Below are 20,541 nucleotides of genomic sequence, written 5' to 3' on the forward strand. Positions count from 1 at the left end.
TTTTTTTCCAAATTTTGAAAGATCTTAATAAAATCTGGAAATTATTTTAAGGTGCCTGAATCTTTACTTCTATTATTTTTATCTTTTTATTTATTATTTTTTTTTTTTTTTATAATTTTAATATGAGTAGGTTTTTATTTTTATGCACTTTTACTGTTTAATGAGTGGACCAGTTTTTTCAAAGTTCAAGCTAACAGGTTTAAAAAAAATAATTAAAAGCAGTCCTGATCATCTTTATTATATTAAACAATTAATTATTACAATATACGAGTATAACAAACTCCTACAATCCCTATAAGTGGTGCATCTGTGAAGAATTTTGTAGAGCTCTGTCCCTCTTTCTCTCTATCTCTATTTCTCTGTACCTACATAACAGAAGTGAGAGAATTTCTTACTTTAAATGAAAGAAAAAAGGCATTTTTTATGGCTATAATTATGTATAAGTTACTTGTTAAACTTACACCTGAAGTGCATTCAAAGTAACATATTTGTGTTTACAGATATCGTCATCGTACTACAATGTTTAATAAGTTATTTGCTATGACAACTGTTGGGTGTGGAATAATGTGCCAACAGATACAGTCATGTTAACATTTGTCGATTCCTTCAAGAAAAGTATTTTTAAGTTTCTGAAGAATTGTAACTTTTTTCTTAGTTTATGGTTTGTTAATATTTGATGTATGATTATAGCTGTATAATTTGTAGTTTCTTATGGTCTGTGCTGGAAAAATCTGTTGTATTTTTTTTTTTAGTTTGTGACTTCAAAATAAATAAAATTAATCAATCTTTCTTAGTAAAAAAAAAATATATATATATTAATAAGTGGCCTAAAGAATATGCTACAACAAGTCTGTATGGTTTGCTGCTCAGTTGTATACTTCCGTATATCACACTATTTTAGGGATAGGCAAGGGTTGTTCCTGCAGAGGTCCTTATCACTTCAAGTTGTAAGTCAAATCTGTTAACTCTGATGTATCAGTTAATAAAATCTACAAAGAAATAATTTTATAATAAACAGTTTATATAATAAGAACATATAGTTATTTTTAATTAAAAGATATAAAAAATATGGTAAATAATTATACTATATTACCCAAATTTCAGTAATCGTTGTGGATTGTGTTACAAACTATTTTTTTTTCTAACGTAAATTGAATTGCTTATTTACTTTTTTCCTTTTTTTTGTCCATAAACTGCAGATCTAGACAGAATTTCTGTGAGACAGTCCTACCATCTAATCACTTTGACATTAAAGACTTCATCAGTGCTGTACATTTAGATCCTGATGCACTATAGTATCAAATTATGACAAGGACCACCTACCTGGTAAATATTTTTTTGGATGTTTCATTAGTGTCAGTTCTTTGATTTGTTTCATTTCTGTTTTTGTGTATTTCTCTTTTGTGTTCATATTTATTTTTAATATTTTTCTTTAAATCTACTGATAGCTCTTTAGCAGTTAAAATATTCATAAAGTTTCACATTTTTATTTTTTTTTTTAATAATTCTTGAACATTTCTCTTTACAGTGGTAATGTTTTTAGCTTTACTAAAAACTAAAACGGTACACAATCAGCTGTTATTTTATTTTTCTATTTTACAGCTTATAGATCTTTGTAATAGCTTTCATTTTATGCTACAATACTTCTGAAACTCCTTTCTGTTATGTTGAAATTGATCAGTATCCATAATATGATAAGGTCAAGAGTATCACAGAAAGGACAATTTTACTGTTACTTAATTTCAGTTAAACTGTAATTTAGGAAATTTTCATTTTAGCTTATGAAAATTTATTTATGAACATTAGGATGTTGCCAAACTGTAGTGAATTTAGGCAGACAGCTATGTTTGTTGTTTGTTTAGTAAGTGCACATAGTTTGTTACATTTCTGAATCACCAGGCAAAACTTTTTTGTTAATTACAAACCAACAACAGGGTGGTAACTAGAACAACAGAATGCTACCTATTAACATTAAAAACATAGATGATTCAGCTAGGCCTTGAACTGTCTACCTCTTTCACTGGAAGACAAGTGCTAAACTCTGCATTATAGTGACACATCTTAAGAGATTTATCTAAAAAAAATATTGAATTTATGCATTCTCATTAACTGGTGCAACTAATGCTAGAAAACTTAACACTTAAGTAAGTAAATAAAATGTTCTCTAGAACAAATTACAGGTTTTGTCATCTTTTTTAAAATAAATTATTCTTATAATATTTCAGATCATTTACAGCAAGTAGTTTCTTCAAAATAATAAAATAAATAGTATGATTAATTTTTTTTCTATAATTGTTTTTAAAAAGGAAATTTAAAAATCTATTACCAGTTATAATTGTATTATACCAAATTAATATTAAATATAATGAACATACTGAATTGTATGTCTTCCTAAGTTTATTGTTTTGTCATACATCTTGTATAAATGAAACCTATTTATAACTGTATACGCAAAATTAATAACATTTTCTTTGCAATGTTTCTGTAATAATAAATAAGCAATCATAAATTTTCTATTTTTATAAAATAATATATTCTTAAAATTCCTGACTTGTAAATAATAAAGTTACCATTAGTATGGACTGTTGTATGTATTTTACATGTTTGTGGTAGATTTAATAAAACAAAATAAATATACGTATTGTGTTTATAATTTTTTTTTAGATTATCTCTACAAGTACAGATACTATATATGTGTCCCCTTGAAATTACCCGAACAGATTTTTAACACATGAAAAACTGTACAATTTACATAACAGAAGCTTACCGTGGATAATCACAAATGTCTACAAAAAAAATATATGAACAAAAAAAAATATTTCCCAGCATAATTTTTATCACATTTTTGTATATATAATTAGTTCTCTATAAAAGGTAAACATTGTAAGTGAAATTCCAATTTGATTAAAACAACTAATGGATTTTAAAAAAAGGACTGGAATGTAAATATATTATTTACTGAAATACATAACATAAAGAACAGCTAAGATCTATCTTTTACCTTTCATATTAGGTATGTAAATATCCAGTCAAAAGATACACACAGGCATACAAATTAATTTGAAAACTGTATTATTTAATAAAATAAAAATTGAAATAAGAATATCTTACCCCTGTACAATTTATAACTATATAGTAGAAAATATTTCTCTCCTAATTAGTACACACAAATGAGCTGGAAGAGTTTTAACAAGCTTAGTACACTTTTTTCATCATGAAACTGTATTATTAATGAGGACAGTTTTTATGGTGCAGTTAATATGTGAAATTCTTTATTTGAAAATTTCCCACAGATTTAAAGTTTAATAATATCAAAGGAATTGCTGGCCACTCAAGTACTTGAATGTTTCCATTTTTTGATAGTGTTAAAGCAGTAAATGTTTTAGAACTTTCTGTTTTCTTGTATAACTTATAAAGATGTCTGACAATTTTTGTTGGTAATCTATATATACGTATTTAACACTTCTCAATGATACATCCAGTGGTGTCATCAACGTAAAATGACCAAATGTAAAAATGGTGTTTCAAACGTAAAATAACCCCAAAACATCATTATGGATGTTTATTAATTAAATAAAGTTAGCTTTATCTTTTTCATCGGATGCTTTTCTAATAAATGCACCTCTTTGCCACTGATCATAAAACTAAGGCTCATTAGCAAATATAACATTTTTCCAGTCTTATTTAGTCCAATTTGCATGTATGATGTCAACATTAGTCTTTTCTGCATATTAGTTGATGTTAAGAGTAGAATATTTTAACTGACCAGTGACCTTTAAAACCAGTTACAGTCAGCCCCATTTGAACAGATACCACATGAGTATTTGTCCCAGTGTTGTTAACTTTTAATTTAACTTCTCAACAAATATTTTAAGATCAATTAGACTTTATCTGTAATGAACTAGTTTATCCACTGAAGAGAGATGCCATGTAAGGGAGAACTCCCCAGTTAGTATGGTGATTATCCCGTATGGTGATGGCTTCAGACTGCATCCAGCACTTGGCTGGGAGTGCTAAGGAGATTACTTTGGGTGGTTCCCTCCCCATGATGGGAGACCAGAAAGTGACTGGTGTTTCTCAGATGTAAGGGGGCCCTGGCAGGCCCTCCTACAACACTCCCTGGCCAGCGGTCATAACTATGATCCTCATATGGCTAGGAGGGGCCAGGACACTGTTCATATGTATTCTGTCCACTTTGAACAGCAACAGTTTCAGCACTGTTCAATGCTGTTTCATACTGCAGGGGGTAGAAATGGCCTTGTGAACCACTACAATAAAAGTCATCCCAAGGTAGCGATCAAGTGATCCTGCAATAAATGTGGCACGACCTAGTATCCCACTTATATTGAGGTGTGTGTACACCAGACTAAATATAAAGTCTTGGCTTCCCCTGAGAAAGGTGAGTATCGGTGCTTTGGGGATGGTTGTGGCCAAGCTTTCTCTACCAAGAGCAGGCTCAGTGTTCACCTCCGTAGTATGCATCTGGTGCTTGCTAACCAACGGGCATTAGAAAGAACAAAGAGCCAGAATGAGCCTATTAGTTTTTCTCAAAGAACAGTAGGAAGCTGTGTGTACCGCCCTGTGTATTTTGAGAATGATGGGGAAGGTCCATTGATGAGGGATGCTTCTGACCTCATGAGTGGTGCCAGTCTGGGGACTGAGTCGGAAATTGAGCGTACTGACTGAAAACCACCAGGGTCACCAAAAGTGCCTAATGTTGAGGTGGAAAATGATGAGGATGGAAAATTCAAATTGATGGCAAAGAGGACTAGAGAGGCCAACCACAGATTCATAAATGATAAACTCCCTGAGTTCACTAAATTAAACATGATGCTGGATCGCATAGTAGCGAGACAGGAGTTTGAATTAGTGAGACAGGAGGGAGGCTGTGAGATTATAGCAGGAAAAAGTGTCATTACACTAGTACCTTGAGCTAGTACTATTACTATTAGTAGTATTACACTAGTACTAGTGTAGAGCTAGTACACCCGCAAGGTGCCAAGTAAGATTGCTGATGTGGTAGTTGCAGGCGACCTTTCCAATGGTAGAGCTCGTAGCTAATATTAGTTGGGGGGTACATTTTTTCTGGGTCTTTTCAAGGCCTTGGTTAAAGTTTTCTGTAAAATAAAAGAACCGAAAAATATGAATCAAATAGTATAGCTGGAAGCAGGATAATAATATAATTCTACACTTTATCACATTAAAGAACATGGTAAATGTTAAATTAAAGAACATGGTAAAACCGAATAAATAATAAAATGTCAATACAGATAATATCTTTTAGTATTATTAGATAACTTAATAAAATGTCCGCTTAAAAACACTATAGTCCAGTGGTGCTTAATTTAAATTTCTATGTGCACAGAAACAAATACATAATTAGTTTTTATTAATTAACCTTCTCTTTCGCCCTTCCAGAGTGTTTTTGGACAGATTTGGCAATCAAAGAGCCCTTCCTTTCTGCCATCCTCTGATCACTACTGAAAAAACAACTAAGCCAATTTCATATTCCTTCCACGTTCAATACACACTCGAAGTAAAAAAAAAACTGCCTCCACCAGCACGCCAGGATCGGCACTGCGGAAGCGACAGTGCTCTCTCTCCCTCACAGCCTCATGTGCACATGCGCACAACAGTCAAATACCATTCCGCTGGAACTGTGAAGCGCACAGTTCCATACAAAGAGTTTTGTATATTTTTCCTAAACTAGAGGATGGCTACTGACATTAAGCTTAAGGATAATATATTGTACAAGTGTAAGGAAAGAATTAAAGAAAAAAGGACTCATTATATTAAATGTTATTGATAATATCAAGTGGAAATAGAGAGCGCTGCAGTTTCACAGTGCCGATGTGCGAGCCGCTACTTCACCTTTCCCTCCTCAAAGACCCGGAGAAAAGGATAAATGCCCCAGTAGCATGGTTGAGGACATCCTGACCCCCTCAGGGGAAGAAACCCTCCACCAGCCCCTCTGTTCCTAGCCCTTATGGACTTTACCAGAGGTCATCTTCGAAACCTTGGCTTTTGACATATACCTGACATTCCCATCAGTGTACTATTATTTAATGAACTCAAAACAAAACACATCTTACTGAGTCTTAAGTAAGACTGAAAGGACCTAACTAAACAAAGAAACTAAACTATCTAGCCGTAGAAGGTAAAAGTGAGTTCAAAACATAACACAAAACACTATTATACAGAGTTATGGGGGCAGTCCGATAGGTCTAAATTAAATTATTCTTCTTTTGATAGAATGATTATTGGTTTAGTCATGCCGCCATTTGTACTTAAAGAGATTAGGCAAAGGGTAAAGTAACTCAAAGCAAAGGGAGCCCCTGACCTTGATGGCTTGTGTTGCAGTGATGTACTTATTTCGGGCTTCGACCACCTCTGCTAAAACTTTTTACTGCTTTGTTTATTAAAAATTATTACCTTGAGCCATGGAAAATTAACAGAACCATATTCATTCCCAAGCCAAATAATCCGCAGGATACAGGGGCACGGCAGCCAATCACTATGAGTTTCAATCTACCAAGAGTATATGTTGCAGCTTGTTGAATCCCATGTATGTGCAAATGTCCAGTTGCACCCCTCCCAGAAGGGATTTGTGGCTGGGAATGGATGTTTTGCAAACTTCGTCATTCTCAAAGAAGCGATTTGCAGGACCAAATCAGGGAAACAAGAGGGCATAGTGGACACAATGGTTGATATGGAAAAAGCCTTCGATACTGTCCCGCATGAAGCCATTTGGTCTGCGCTGAAAGCGCCTGGGTTTCCTGACTTGTTTATCGGTGCTATTCGGGCCATGTACACCGGATCCCAGACAGTATTCTTGGTCGAGGGTCAGAAATTCAACCTTGATCTCCGCAGAATAGTCAGACAAGGTGATCTGCCCTTCTTTTCAATTTTATTATTGATCCCGTATTTAATTTAACAATGGGTTCATCTTAAGGTGAGCTCAATGGAACGACTGATATCATAGGATGTGCCAAAAATTTGGTTCTGCTGTCTTGTTGCCCTGAAGTAGGGCAACGACAGCTAAACACGGTTGAGTCCTTTTTCAGAGATATCAGCGTTAATTTTAATATTAGTAAATGCTTTACCAGGTATGTAAAAATAAAAATAAGAGTTATGTGTGCACCTATCCTAAGTTAAAGTTTCTGGCTGATGTTGGGGTTCAGTCTCAGGCAATAGACGAGGAGTCTAAAGACCTTGTGGTTGCCTTCAACCTGAGGAAGGCAATGCATCCCGAGCAGAGGATCAGTGATATACTGGTCGCTGCGGTAACTTTTCAGATTGAATCTCAAGCCTAGACAGAAGCTAACCTTATTGTATAAATTTGTTCTCCCCAAATTTATCCACTCTATGGTGATGGTGAGGGCGTTTATTAAAACTCTGGACGAGACCGACGTTTTCCTTTGGCGAATAATAAAGGGAATTCTCCAACTGCATCATTCCACCACCGATGGAATTTTATATTCAAGAAGGCGGATGGAGGCCTTGGCATTCCGAATTTGCGTAACCTTGTCAAGGTAACAGGCTGGAAACCATGTCCAGTCTCGTGAAGCTTAACTCTCTCGCAGTACAGCCCGCAGGTCGCAGTACAATGTTTCTAAGCTCCGGAACGAACTTTTAAAACAAGATATTCCCTGACCCTCTTCGGCCTATGATTTTGACCGGCTGAGGCTTAAATTTAAGATAGAGGAGGTTGATGGAAGGGAGCGTCTACTGGTGATGGATAAAGGCGTCGCATACTTCAGGAAAAATAGATCAGGAAACTCCTGGCTTTATAAAGAGGCACACCGTACGGATTCCCGATTCATAAAAGCCCTTAATCTGAGGTCGGACACGCTCGAATCCAGGGTCGCATGTTCACTGGCTGAGCCCGAAATAGGTACAAAATGCAAATTTTGCCCTGATGCCATTGAGACTCTGGGCCATGTAGTGGGCAGCTGTATGCATAACGAAGCAAAATATATATTAAGCGACACGATGAGATTAGACATCTATTCACTGATGCTTTGACTTCTCAGGAGGGGACTGTGGTTGCTGTGGAACAAAGTTTATGCAGCCCCATTTAGCCTAACATCGCCAGTAGTGGAAATCGCTTGAGACTGATATCGTCGTGAAAAACGGTTCCGGTCTCTTTGTGGTCGACGTGACCGTGCGATTCGAGAAGGAGAGGACGCTTCATGTAACTGTGTTTTAAAAAATCTTTGGTCTCTTTTCACGAGCAGAGATTGCGCTGTATAAAGTCTATTTCAGTGCTATTTTTGAGCTGGTGGTCGAGTATGTACCTTACCCAGTTTCACAATCTTTCTGTCTGAGAACTGTTACAACGGTTTTGCGCCCTTATTGTTAGACGATTCATAATCCTTTTCACGAGGATTCAGAGATTTTGGCGCAGAATTTGTTCGAGCACCCGCCTCATCGCGGCGAAAAGAGTGGCAACGACTCCTGGTCGCAAGTCCCTGTTACGAGCAAAGGGGTCTTTACCCTTAGTCCTGCTCGCGCTCTTTTAGAGCGAGGGCCGTAATCTGTAACTGTGTGCTGATATTTGATTTCACACATTTGATCCAGTAGTAGCGAAGAGGTGCCAAGAGTGATAGGAGACTACAGAAGGTCTCCAGCTGCCCGTGGCTCGCTGCGGGTAGTCATCACACTTGTGGGCTTGTGCCCAATATCTGTGATAGAAGGACTACAACGAGAATGTGTTCGTATACTGTTACATCAGGGCATCTCCGACCATGACAGATGTTGGTGAGGTAGGTAAGAAGCCTAGACGGAGGAGGGGGCCGAAGCTTTTTCTTTCGACCTCCACGAACACTGGTTCCGACAGCGATAGTTCAGAAGTAGATTAGGGATGACCACCCGGGAGGCATGAACCCACTTATTGAAGAGGTTTTGCAAACCGGGGGCAGGCCTGGCAGTTCTGCACCATTGGCCCGTGCTGTTTTGGCGGAACTGGTTGGCTTGTCTTCCTATTTAGCTAACCCCAAATGTACTAGTGCAGATACCAAGAAGAGAATATTGCCTCGGCTCGAATTCTTCCGAACGGATTTCACAGCTCTCTTCGAGGGCTTCGAAAATCTTGCCTCGAAGCTTAAAGAAATAACCGTAGCTCAGAAACCGGCCCCGACAACGATGCAACCGCGTAGGTATGGTGAGGTGATCAGGAGCAGACATGTAACCAGCCAGCCCTCTAAGCAACCTGAGGTTGCATTTGTTAATAGGGCGGAGGGCTCGACTGTGTCCAGCAGTCAGCTGAAAAAAACCTCTAGGTTGCCCTTCGGGGAGACCGGAAAGGCCTTAAAATCAGAAACATTAAAGAGACCGGCAAGGAATTAGTTGTGGTAGCGGATGACACAGAGACCATTCAGGCAATTAGAGATTCCACGGCGGTTAAACGATTGAATGTGAAAATAGACCCGAAGAGAACGCGTAGGCACCGTATTCTAGTCTATGATATCGACCGTAACCTGACCGACGAAGATTTCTTGTCCCTCATTAGGGAGCAGAACACTGATTTGGATGAAGCCGCCTTCCGGCGGGACTGCAGGTTGGTCTGCAGTCCCGCCAGTTGCTGCGCAATGAGAGGGTGATCCCAATCGGCGTGCGGCCCTAACTGCAGATTACCGCAGAGCGAGGACTAGAAACATTCATAGCATTAGGCTCTCTAAGCGTAATTTCTGGCGCTCCTTCGTTCAGGAGCAAGGGAATAAAGACCCTTGGGGCGTTGTGTATAGAGCCCTTGGACGTAAGCGCAGGAAAGATATCCTCTTGTCAGCCTTGTCAACTCGCGAGGATGTGGTAATTGATAAGGACCGTGTCCTTAATATTTTGCTGAATACTTGTTCCCGGATGACACTATGGTGAGTGAGGTTTCATACCACCGAGGTGTCAGGCGGGAAGTCGCGATTTTTGAGACCGACATACAATTTTCTGAGATCACTGAGGCGGAAACGCGTCAGGTAATTTGTAGCGTGGCACGGCACAAGGCTACTGCATATGATTGTATCATAGTGGAGCTCCTCGTCCGAGCGCTTCCAGTGGTTCTTTGTCCTGTAACTAGAATATATAATAGGTTGCTCTTCGCCATCCATTTTCCGGCGTGTTGGAAGCATGAAAACTTGGTGTTGCTGTACAAAGATCCAACTGTTTGTTCTTCTTGCTGTCCACTAACGCTCTTGCCCGTGATTGGCAAGGTTTTTGAGAAGGTCCTATATTTGCGTATTAATATTAGATTGGCTACTGATCATTTGCTAATGAACAACTAGTATGGTTTCCGACCGGGCAAGAGCATTGAGGATGCCATATTAAAGGTGATGGATATAGCTTCCTCTAGTCCTTGTAAATATGAATTAGGGATTTTTCTGGACATACCCGGGCTATTTAACAACGTATGGTGGCCCTCTGCTCTGTTTCAGATGAAGAAGCGTAAGTTTACACGAAATGAACTAGAAGTGCTGTGAAGTTATTTCAGCCATCGGACCGTTTCCCTACGTGATGGCGGCTCGGAAGTTCGTAAGACTTTAAATAAAGGATGCCCTATGGGCAGTGTTCTAAATACCCTTCTTTGGAACATAGAATTCGATTCGATGTTGTGTTCGCTTATACTACGACGCACTGCTACTGATTGAAGGAGATTCGCGTAACGAGGTAGAGTTCCGAGCTGCTCGTACTTGTTAGACACTCCGATTGTGGTGTCTCCAACATAAGATGATTTTCAGTTCAGAAAATATCAAAATGATGTTACTTAGGACTGATCAGCTGCTTCCCGAGTCTCATATATCGGCGTCCCATCATTGACGCAATAGAGTCCCGTTAGCTGCATCATATCCGTCAGAATTTGAACTCGCCGACTAGTATGCGAATTTCCAGCCTCAATGTCCTTACAATTAAAATCATCTTGCACTATAACCTTCCTAGTGGCCCTGACGATCACATCCTGCAGCTGACTCATGAAGATATCGTAATCAACAAGCTCACAATCGGGCGATATATAAACACCCTCCACCACGGCCTCTGCCAACTCAACCGTCGGACTTCCGTTCAAGCAACCGCTAGCCGTGTCTGTTGCTGACACTATAAATAACGACGTCTCCGTTCGAATCAGCACACCAGCCGCTCCTGGCTGCCTCTCTCCAGTTGGGTTCAGTCACAACTAGCAAGTCAACATCATATATCATATATCTTCGCCATTTCCCGAGCAGATTATGCGAGAGTACACGCCTGTTAGTGTTAAATAACATGAGTTTAAGTATTATGCGCTTTCTTACATAGGACTCCTCCCGTGCGATGCACCCCGCTGCCGCATTCCTAGCACATGTGAGGTTCCTTGCAGGTACTTACCTTATGATCCCTGCCACCGCAATTTTAGCAGATTTCTACTCTGTTCGGTCCTCTACAACTAGAATTTCGGTGGCCCATGTGCCATCACCTGTAGCAGCGATTCTTGTCCTCCCTTAAATAGATCCTGCAGAGAACCCATCCAATACGTATGCGTTCATCAACCAATTTCTTTGCTGCCCTGTAGGTAGTGATCACCATGATGTTCTTTGTCTCTCCGTACGCGGGCCTCACCGATGTAATACGGAACTAATCAGTATCACCATGGATCCGGGCGATAGCTTCTTTAACCTGCTGCTCTGTGGTATCCGCGTCCACATCCTCGAAGTAGACCACCACCCGTCCTCCACCGCAATACTTGAGATCAACTTGCAAGTCTGCAGCCCAGTCTCTTTACACCGAGGCGAAGCGTTGTGCATTCTGCAAACCTTTTACTTTAAAATGCAGCTCTTCCTGATAACCCTTTCGCAAAGATAAGACATCCCCGGCCTCATCCTGTGTAACAACGACCTTCATTGTTCTAAGCAGGTCCGCGTACGATCTGCCCGCAGCTTTAACCACTACAGTACTACTGTCGCTCACCGAACCAGGCTGCATATCAGTAAGCAGCCTGGTCGACCAGGCTGCATATCAGTTTGCAGCCTGGTCGATTTCTTAACGCCAGGCTACATACTGATTTGTGCCGGGTCCAACTGCGGCATCATCACCTTCACCATCTCCTCCCGATTTCGTGTCAGGTACACCAGTATCTTCTTAATTGACGCATTAATTTCCCCTCCCGGTAAGATCGTTACGTTTGCACTTCCAAGGACCCTCTTCACTGCCTGCACTATAGTAACCAGGGAATCTCGATCACCCTTCCTGGAGTCATAATAAATGCCAAAACAACTTTTCGAGGCCGCCTCTGAGTCCTTGCCCATAATCATTGTGACGTTTCTAACTACATCGCCAAGCTTGATGTCAGGCTTCTGGGCTGAGCCGTCAGCCGCAGACTGGGTCCGGGACAGATCTCTAAAATAACATCTTTCCCCTGCTTCCAGGGACAGGTACCTGATTACATTGAACTTCTGAATAATATCCGCAGGTCATCTGTGAGTAATTAAATCAATCAACTCGTCATCGGAAAGGGTCTCCGTCAGAATATCTTCCATGCTAACTTCTTTGGGTCCTTCTGGCTGTGTAGCTTGTGAAATCCCGGCTATAGTAGGAGATTGCTCGGTAAGCGCCAGCAGGCCTTTCTGAATCTTTACTAGGTCCTTTTCATGCTGGGTAATATGTTTACTCAGCCCCGAACCCAGATGCTACCGCAATATATAAATCACCAGGTTTAACTGGTGAACCAAGTCTTTCAATCCTCCAGGAACACAGTCTTCCTCTTCAGACGACACCGGCCGAACCCTTTTGTCCCCTTAGACACCTGTCGCTTCGAATGTGCCTCCGAAGTCCCAGGAACACCTTTCTCCGCTGATCCCGCATACGGGAATGAACTACGACGACGCATCTTGTCACTACTATTATCAGCCCCGTATTCCAATACACAGTAACACAGCGAGTCAATGTTGTCAAGAGATAACCACTAGATAAAATTTAAATTAATTCCGATAACCAAATAATAATATTAGTCTGTACTATCAGAAGATAACCTCTATTGTTATTCTACCGAAACTAAATAACTGATAAATTTGTTTACCGCTTTTGACTGCCAGCGGCAGTCAAAACTGAACGTTATTAATACACTGCTCGAGATTTAGTACATAAAAACTAATACTAAACACCACACAAACGTTTCCAAACACACATCAGTATCTAAATCAACACATTCATACGAAAATAGATCCTAAAAGACATCAAGGAAACTCCCAAACACAGAATAGGTTACAGAGCCATCCAAAAACACCCGTTCGCTCTAACTACCAGCCAGGATTTTCAATTGCAAAGGCGATATATACAACGTGATTCCGATCGAGGTCGGCAGCAAAGGAGTTCTTCCAAATTTTACTGCATAACATCTTCAGACACTGGGGATTTATTTCCCGGCTTTGGTGAAGACGATGTCGCTCATTGCCTTAAAAGTCAATCTCCAAGGTCCTTCTTGGAGATCGTACTTCGCCATATAGACGGCTGATCACAACCATTCAAAATGTTTAAGTCTAAATTCCATTTCTAGATTATAAGTACTGACGATGGGTAACCGTATTGTTTAATCCGCGGTGAGTTCTAACGCTTGTGTGGAAATAGTAAATGTTTCTTTAACATGGACCTACGGGCTGCAACATAAGAACTCACTGCCCCTTAGTTTAAATTTTTTGATTTGACAATGCAATTTTTACAGCTCTTTGAGCTAGCCCGATTAGGCGTAGTAACCTAGAAAGAAGAACCCTCCAGTGTCATTTTATAGCTGTTCTAATCCTAGCATGTGCATCAACTAAGCTGCTAATATCTACTCAAAAGCTATTTATTTTGTTTTTGTAAAAATATGCTTCAAAAGAGAAATAATTTTGTTTTCTTCAATCCATTATTTCACTACATAAATTACAAAAGAACGTACTTTTTATCAAAACTTTGAATAAATTTCAACAAAGTATGAAATAATATACCACCTACTAGATAAACAAGGTACATAATTTGACGTTAGTCTCAGTACATATACAATAAATGAGTCAAGCAGTATAGCCATATCACAGAAAGAAACAAAGGAAATCTTGTCTTAATTTAATTTACTGAATAATTTTTATCCAACAATTAAATTAAGATGCGAATGCGAGACTATACTTCATTTGATTAAAACAGCTAAAGGGTTTAAAAAAGAGAGAGAAATGCTTCCCTTGATGTAATAAACAGATATGCCCATTTGTTGACATATGCAGTACAGTGAAGTTCACTTTTCTTCTTAAGACAAAATATCAAAATTCAGTTTCAACATTTTTATATCACATCCCCAACTTAGAACTACTAATTTTATTCTATTTATCATTGTACTATCCAGTTTCTTGTCACTGTGTTAACCAAGCTTTTGAATCATAAAATTCTATTCCCCCTCCAAGTTGGATTACATTTCTTAACTTTGTTAACAGATTATGTGGGCACTGCAAGCCATTTATTTCTGTGATCACATAATGCAAGAGATCTGAAAAATGTCAGAGAACTCTAAAGAGATGAATTGGATGTATTCTTAAACTTTTTCCATCTTTTATAATAATGAACATTAATCCACCAGTTTTTGATGAATTGATCATTTTTATTCTGTATTAATTCATTAAATTTTCTACATAAACTTTATTTCATTGATAATGAATTTTCAACTATTTTGCAGTCTTCTGATAACAGAAAATCGTAATATTTGTGTTTCCAATTTATTTTATTATGAAGCATACCATAAACTGACAGGATTGTTAACTACAACTACACTTCAGATAGTTTCACTGCACAAGTAACAGAAAAATTCCATCACTACTGAATGTGGTCTTGACTTATACATGACTGTGCTAATTTGTTATAATTACCTCTAACCACTTACACAAAAGTCTTTCTTGAGATGAAATCTTGCACTTCTCTTTTAAAGAACAATAAATTTTAATCCTGCCAATGAAAAACTTGTCAATTTTTAAAAAAATGATATAATAAAAAGTGTCATATCCTAAGTGTTACCTACCATAAACATTTTAGTTAACTGATAACACTAAATTTCTTATAAGATAGTTTTTATTAAACAGAAATAGAAGCTATGATTGTTATGTAAGCCTGATTCACAAATAGATCTGATTTTCTTGGGTAATACCATCTTGAAAGAATATTACATGAGCTTACGTCATGCAGTAGAACATTTTTCAGAACTACAGCTACGTTTTTACTGAACAAGTATAGATCGATTCCAGAAGAAATGTATCTCACACCATGGTTACAAAATTGTTTTGCAACTTGTCAGTTATTCACCTTAATACAACATAAAACTCATACAAATTTGTAAATACAGTAAGGTTATAAAACTAGATGTAGTAATATAGTATTACCTTTTTGCTGCTGTAGTTTTGGGTTACCTTCACCAATGAACACCCTTCTTGATTTATTGTTTCTTGACAGTCTTTTCTTTGCCATTGTACTATTCACTCACACTTGTTCAAATGCATATCACATATGCACTTCATATGTATGAATTATACACAGTGTTCACAAAATTCTTCTGAAACTTTCATAACCTATTCTACTCTTGAAAATAGTGGAAAAAGGTTGCATAAACATATGTTCTAAAATGCTTCGTTTACGAGTTATAGCTAGTGAAAGATTTTTCTCAGATTTCAGCTACCCTGTTGAAATGAGGTCATAGTAAAATTTTTAAGATGTTAATTAGGTAGCAGAATTAGTGATCCTTATGGTTTTTTACCTAAAAAATCAAATAAAATAGGTCCTAGAACCGTATTTGCAGTAGGTTTTGAGAAATCTGGGATGAAAAGCAATAAATTGGGGCAACAACCTCAATATTTTTTTATGTGTTTATTACCCATTTAAAAAGTTATTATACATCAAACCTAAAAAAGCAGGGGTTTTTACCCAAAATTTCTTAAAACCTACTGCAGATACAGTTCTGGGATCAATTTTATTTGATTTTTCAGGTCAAAAACCACAAGAAATCATTAATTCTGCTCCTTAATTAACACGCTAAAAAGTTCAGTACTATCTCATTTTAGTGGGCTAGCTGAAATCCAAGCAAAATATTTCACTAGCCATAACTCACAAACAAAGCATTTTAGAACATATGTTTATGTAACATTTCCATTATTTTCATGAGTAGAACAGGTTTTGAAAGTCCCAAGTGAACTTGTGATACACTCTGTATATTAATAATTTCATATTATCATACATAATTTAATATATATATATATATATATATATATATATATATATATATATGTGTGTGTGTAATTTGAAGACAATAGATTGAATTTCACAATGATCTATTTTTTTAAATGTAATTGTACTTTGTTTTTTTCTTAAACATTATAGTTGTTGAACTTTGACAGCAAAATTATGCAACCATTACATGTCTTAATAATCACTTATCTGATTAAAATTCTAAAAATAAATAAATTTGATATTTATTTGTTAAAATAAATTTTATTTTATTTTATTTGTTAAAATAAATCTGATATTTATAAACAGAAAGGTTTACGAGTGGTTTTCAATTTATAGCTTTTATTTTCATATAAAAACATAAAACAACACACATGTACACATGCTATGCAAAACATTACAATTTCAACTTCAGAAATAATATTGTTGGAATAAAAATAATAAATCAAATTCTTAATGTAATAAAAATTGAAATTGAAATTTTATATTACAATGCAATTAAAATTATAAATTTCTACATTATATCTTTTGAGTGTAAAAAATGCACATACATCCACAGGGCATAAAAACTTTTAGTTAAGTTCTATTGAAAAAATACAAGTGAAAACTGAACAATTTTCATATTACACTTTAAAAAATGCCTTACCTCAATACTTTTCAGTATTTTTTGTGAGTTTAGAACAGTAATTATTAACAGAATAAAAAAGACAACATAACATTTAGTCAAATTTTTGGTGACCTTTAAATTTAGATTAGACACTTTCTCAAAAATGGACCTATTATAAAAGTAAATTTTTTGGATTAATCATCATCAAATGGTCCCCTGAGGTATCTTCATTCTCTTTTATGCCAACTAAACTTTGGAATTCATAATGGTTTGTATTTCCTCTTACTTTTGTATTATTTTTACTTTTATTTTACAGATTTTTATTATTTATTTATTATACATTTACATGTAAAATAAACTAGAAAAGCTGCCTAAGTACTGCGTGACTTACCCAGCTATTAATAATAAAAAGTAAAAGAAATAGAATTCTAGATTTCTAGAATTAGAATAGAAATCTAGAATTAGAAATTATATTTTTTAGAGGCAGAGAATAAATTTTTTTAAAATTATTCATATGTAGGTTAAGCTTAAGTAATGTTTTCTCTAAATCTAACACCTCCTTCAATAATACTTAAAATAAGAAAAAGAAAATTTTCAAAAAACTTTTCTGTATTTTAGGTCTGGGGTCTATATTTAAAAAAAATTGTAGACATTTATTGATGGCTCTACATATGAAGCATAAACTTTAAAAAAAATGTTGGGAAAAAAATTTAAACTGAAACGAGATAGAGCAAAAGAACAAAAACATACGAGGTTTGTCACAAAGGTAAGTGTACTGATTTTCCTATGGACAAACAGGTAATGTAAAACATCCTTGATGAATAACAGTGTGTTTGTAGTGATCTTGGCTGCATGTAAATACTTGTTTCAACTGGATTGGTTGAGTCAGTCACATGCTACTGCTGTTAGTGTTTTATAACGTCGTTACATTTACAATGGAGGAAAATATTGAACAATGTTATGCTATCAAATTTGTGTGAAACTCAACAAGTCTGCCACAGAAAGATTTGATTCTTTAACCAAAGCTTATGAAGGTGCCACTCTATCGAGAACTATGGTTTTTAATTCCCACAAAGCTTTCAGAGAGGACCAAAAAAATGTTGAAGACGACCCTTGTTCTGGAAGACCAACCTCATCAACAAACAATGAAAATGTGGAAGTGGTGCGAGCTGTGCATTGTGCACAAAGAATTTGTACCTCCAGAACAGACATTTAATAGCACCTTTTACAAAGATGTCTTGGAAAGACTTTGAAAATGGGTCCAGCAAATCCGAACAGACATTGCATATGATTGGGTGCTGTACCACAATAACGCGCCAGCTCACACTTCACTTTCAATTCAAGAATTTCTGGTGAAGAAAAACATTCTCCTACTTCCACAGTCTCCCTACAGCCCAGATCTAGCTGTGTGCAATTTTTACCTCTTCCCTAAGTTGAAGGGACATCATTTCAGGACAATGTAAAACATAAAAAAACTGTAACTGATGAGCTACTAACACTTAAGGAAAATGACTACCGATAATGCTATGAACAGTGGAAGAAATGTTGGAACCGCTGTGTAACTTCCCAAGAGTTATACTTTGAAGGAGATAACATGTAATTTCAGGTAAGTCCAGTAGATAAATAAATAAAAAATCAGTACTAACTTTTAGGATAAACCTCGTATTTCAATTTTATGAGGTGAGGGTTCATTTTTTTTTTTAAAATGGTTTTATATTATACAAATATATTGATTGTAGGTATTACAACACTTTTCTCTAAAATGCCTCTGAACAAAACCAAAATTGATTTTTTTGTGATATCCCCAACCCCTTATGAATTTTGAAAAACGTTTATATGACCAATGCTCCATATATAAAAATATTTGAGCCAAATTTGAAGAAAATAAGTATCATTAATCCTGAAATATAAGGCCAAAATCAGTGTGACACACATTAACCATATGTTTTTTTGTGTAGATCAACTTCATGGTTCTTAAAATGTAAAGATTTGCAAAAAAAACCTGATAACCAATTTTTAACAATCACCATACTTTCCCATTTTATATAGCTATTCCAGGTATATTCTTGGGAAAGTAAAAGATATAAGAAAGAAACACACAAAAATAATGTCAGAGCCAGAGTGAAGAGATAACTCATTCAACATTGAAAGGGTTAATAACCATAACGTAGTAATAATACTTACAGGTATTAATACAACAGAACAAACATGTGCTAGTTAACTATTAATCATTATCACTTCTAGTTTAACTACGTCTTATTTATTAACAGTTAAATATACTTACTTGAATGGCAATTTGTAAATAAGATAGTAGAACTTGTGAAAAATAATTATGACAATTTAATGCCAATTCACTTGTTATTAAAAAGTTGCATTTGAATACATTATTGAAAATTAAACATTCTACCCATCAGCAAGACATATCTAAATTGAATGCTTAGTGAAATTTTCAAAAGTATTTTTTTATATGTCATAATATGTATAAGTAAATCTGACCTGTTTCTGGCATTTTGTAGAATGAATGTCACTTCCCCAAAAAATCAGTGTAATTTCCATTTTCAAACACATTCTTAGTTTTTACTGTCCAGCCCATAACAACCAGTGTCCTCTTCTTCTATTAAATACAAAATTACATCAAGAATAATAGGAAACTCAAAGATTTTGGCTTTTCAAACCCAGATGTCTTTGTAAAGATTATTCTGCTTTTGAATAGTGAAACCTTCTGAAACTAGCTGCCACATGGATGCACCTCTTGCATATCTGAGATAAATTTGTGCACTTCTCTTTAAATAAGTTATCTTTTTGATAATGTGGTTTACATTTTAAATTAAGTAAATTTTTTTTTTTGGTTAATTTTATTTTATTCATTTTCTGTCTGGATTGTTACATTAAAGAATAATAATGCATTTTTTACGATTCGTAAGTACTGTAGATAAATGTTTATCAATAAGTACAAAATAAAAATAGTTTTTTTAGATGATTTTATAATCAATAATTTGACTGTTGTATTGAGAACAATTCAGTAATCAATAATGCAAGATTTCATTCCTTAAAAAGATTTTGAGGTTTATCCCTTAATAATGTTTAGCAGTCTACATAATGTGCAAACACATCCTAACCAAAAATTCAGTTTCATACTTATTGTATTCTTTTTACTTTACTTAATATAAAACATATTATATATGTTTAAAAACTGTTTAATTGCTTCAGGTGACATTTAGAGTAACCTGCATAATTTTCTTTTTGTTATATATAAACTAGAGCAAGTTAGTAATTTGGTAAGGTCTTCAACAAATTATATTGAAGATTATATGATTATACACATTGCTCATAAAAGCACGTAAGAACACTACATGTTGGTTACTAAACTATATTAATTTGTAAATAATTGCATCATGGTCTTAAGTTAGTAACTGAATCTACTTGCAGATATTTTTTGTAATTTTTTTAGAATTTATAATTTTACTTTTGAAGTTATTCAGATGAGTCTTCAGTACTTTATTCATTATAATTAATAGTTTTTAGGTACAGTAGCTTAAGTCAGGTCTATACTATTGCATATTCATAACTGATGAATGTGTGAATTTTTTTTTTTGTCTTCAGTCATTTGACTGGTTTGATGCAGCTCTCCAAGATTCCCTATCTAGTGCTAGTCGTTTCATTTCAGTATACCCTCTACATCCTACATCCCTAACAATTTGTTTTACATATTCCAAACGTGGCCTGCCTACACAATT

The 20,541-nt window shown here is 35.9% G+C and overlaps 1 long non-coding RNA gene across 1 annotated transcript; it reads right to left on the minus strand.

Moving 5' to 3' along the window:
- Window positions 1-219: 219 nt before the first annotated feature.
- On the minus strand, window positions 220-16,166 carry LOC142323862 (uncharacterized). Its single transcript, XR_012756174.1, has 2 exons — window positions 15,360-16,166; window positions 220-365 (listed from the first exon to the last, which is right to left on the minus strand). It is a non-coding gene; the product is annotated as an uncharacterized LOC142323862 (long non-coding RNA).
- Between the last annotated feature and the right edge of the window lie 4,375 nt (window positions 16,167-20,541).

The sequence above is a fragment of the Lycorma delicatula genome, chromosome 4, assembly GCF_047948215.1.
Source record: "Lycorma delicatula isolate Av1 chromosome 4, ASM4794821v1, whole genome shotgun sequence".
Classification (NCBI taxonomy): domain Eukaryota; kingdom Metazoa; phylum Arthropoda; class Insecta; order Hemiptera; family Fulgoridae; genus Lycorma; species Lycorma delicatula.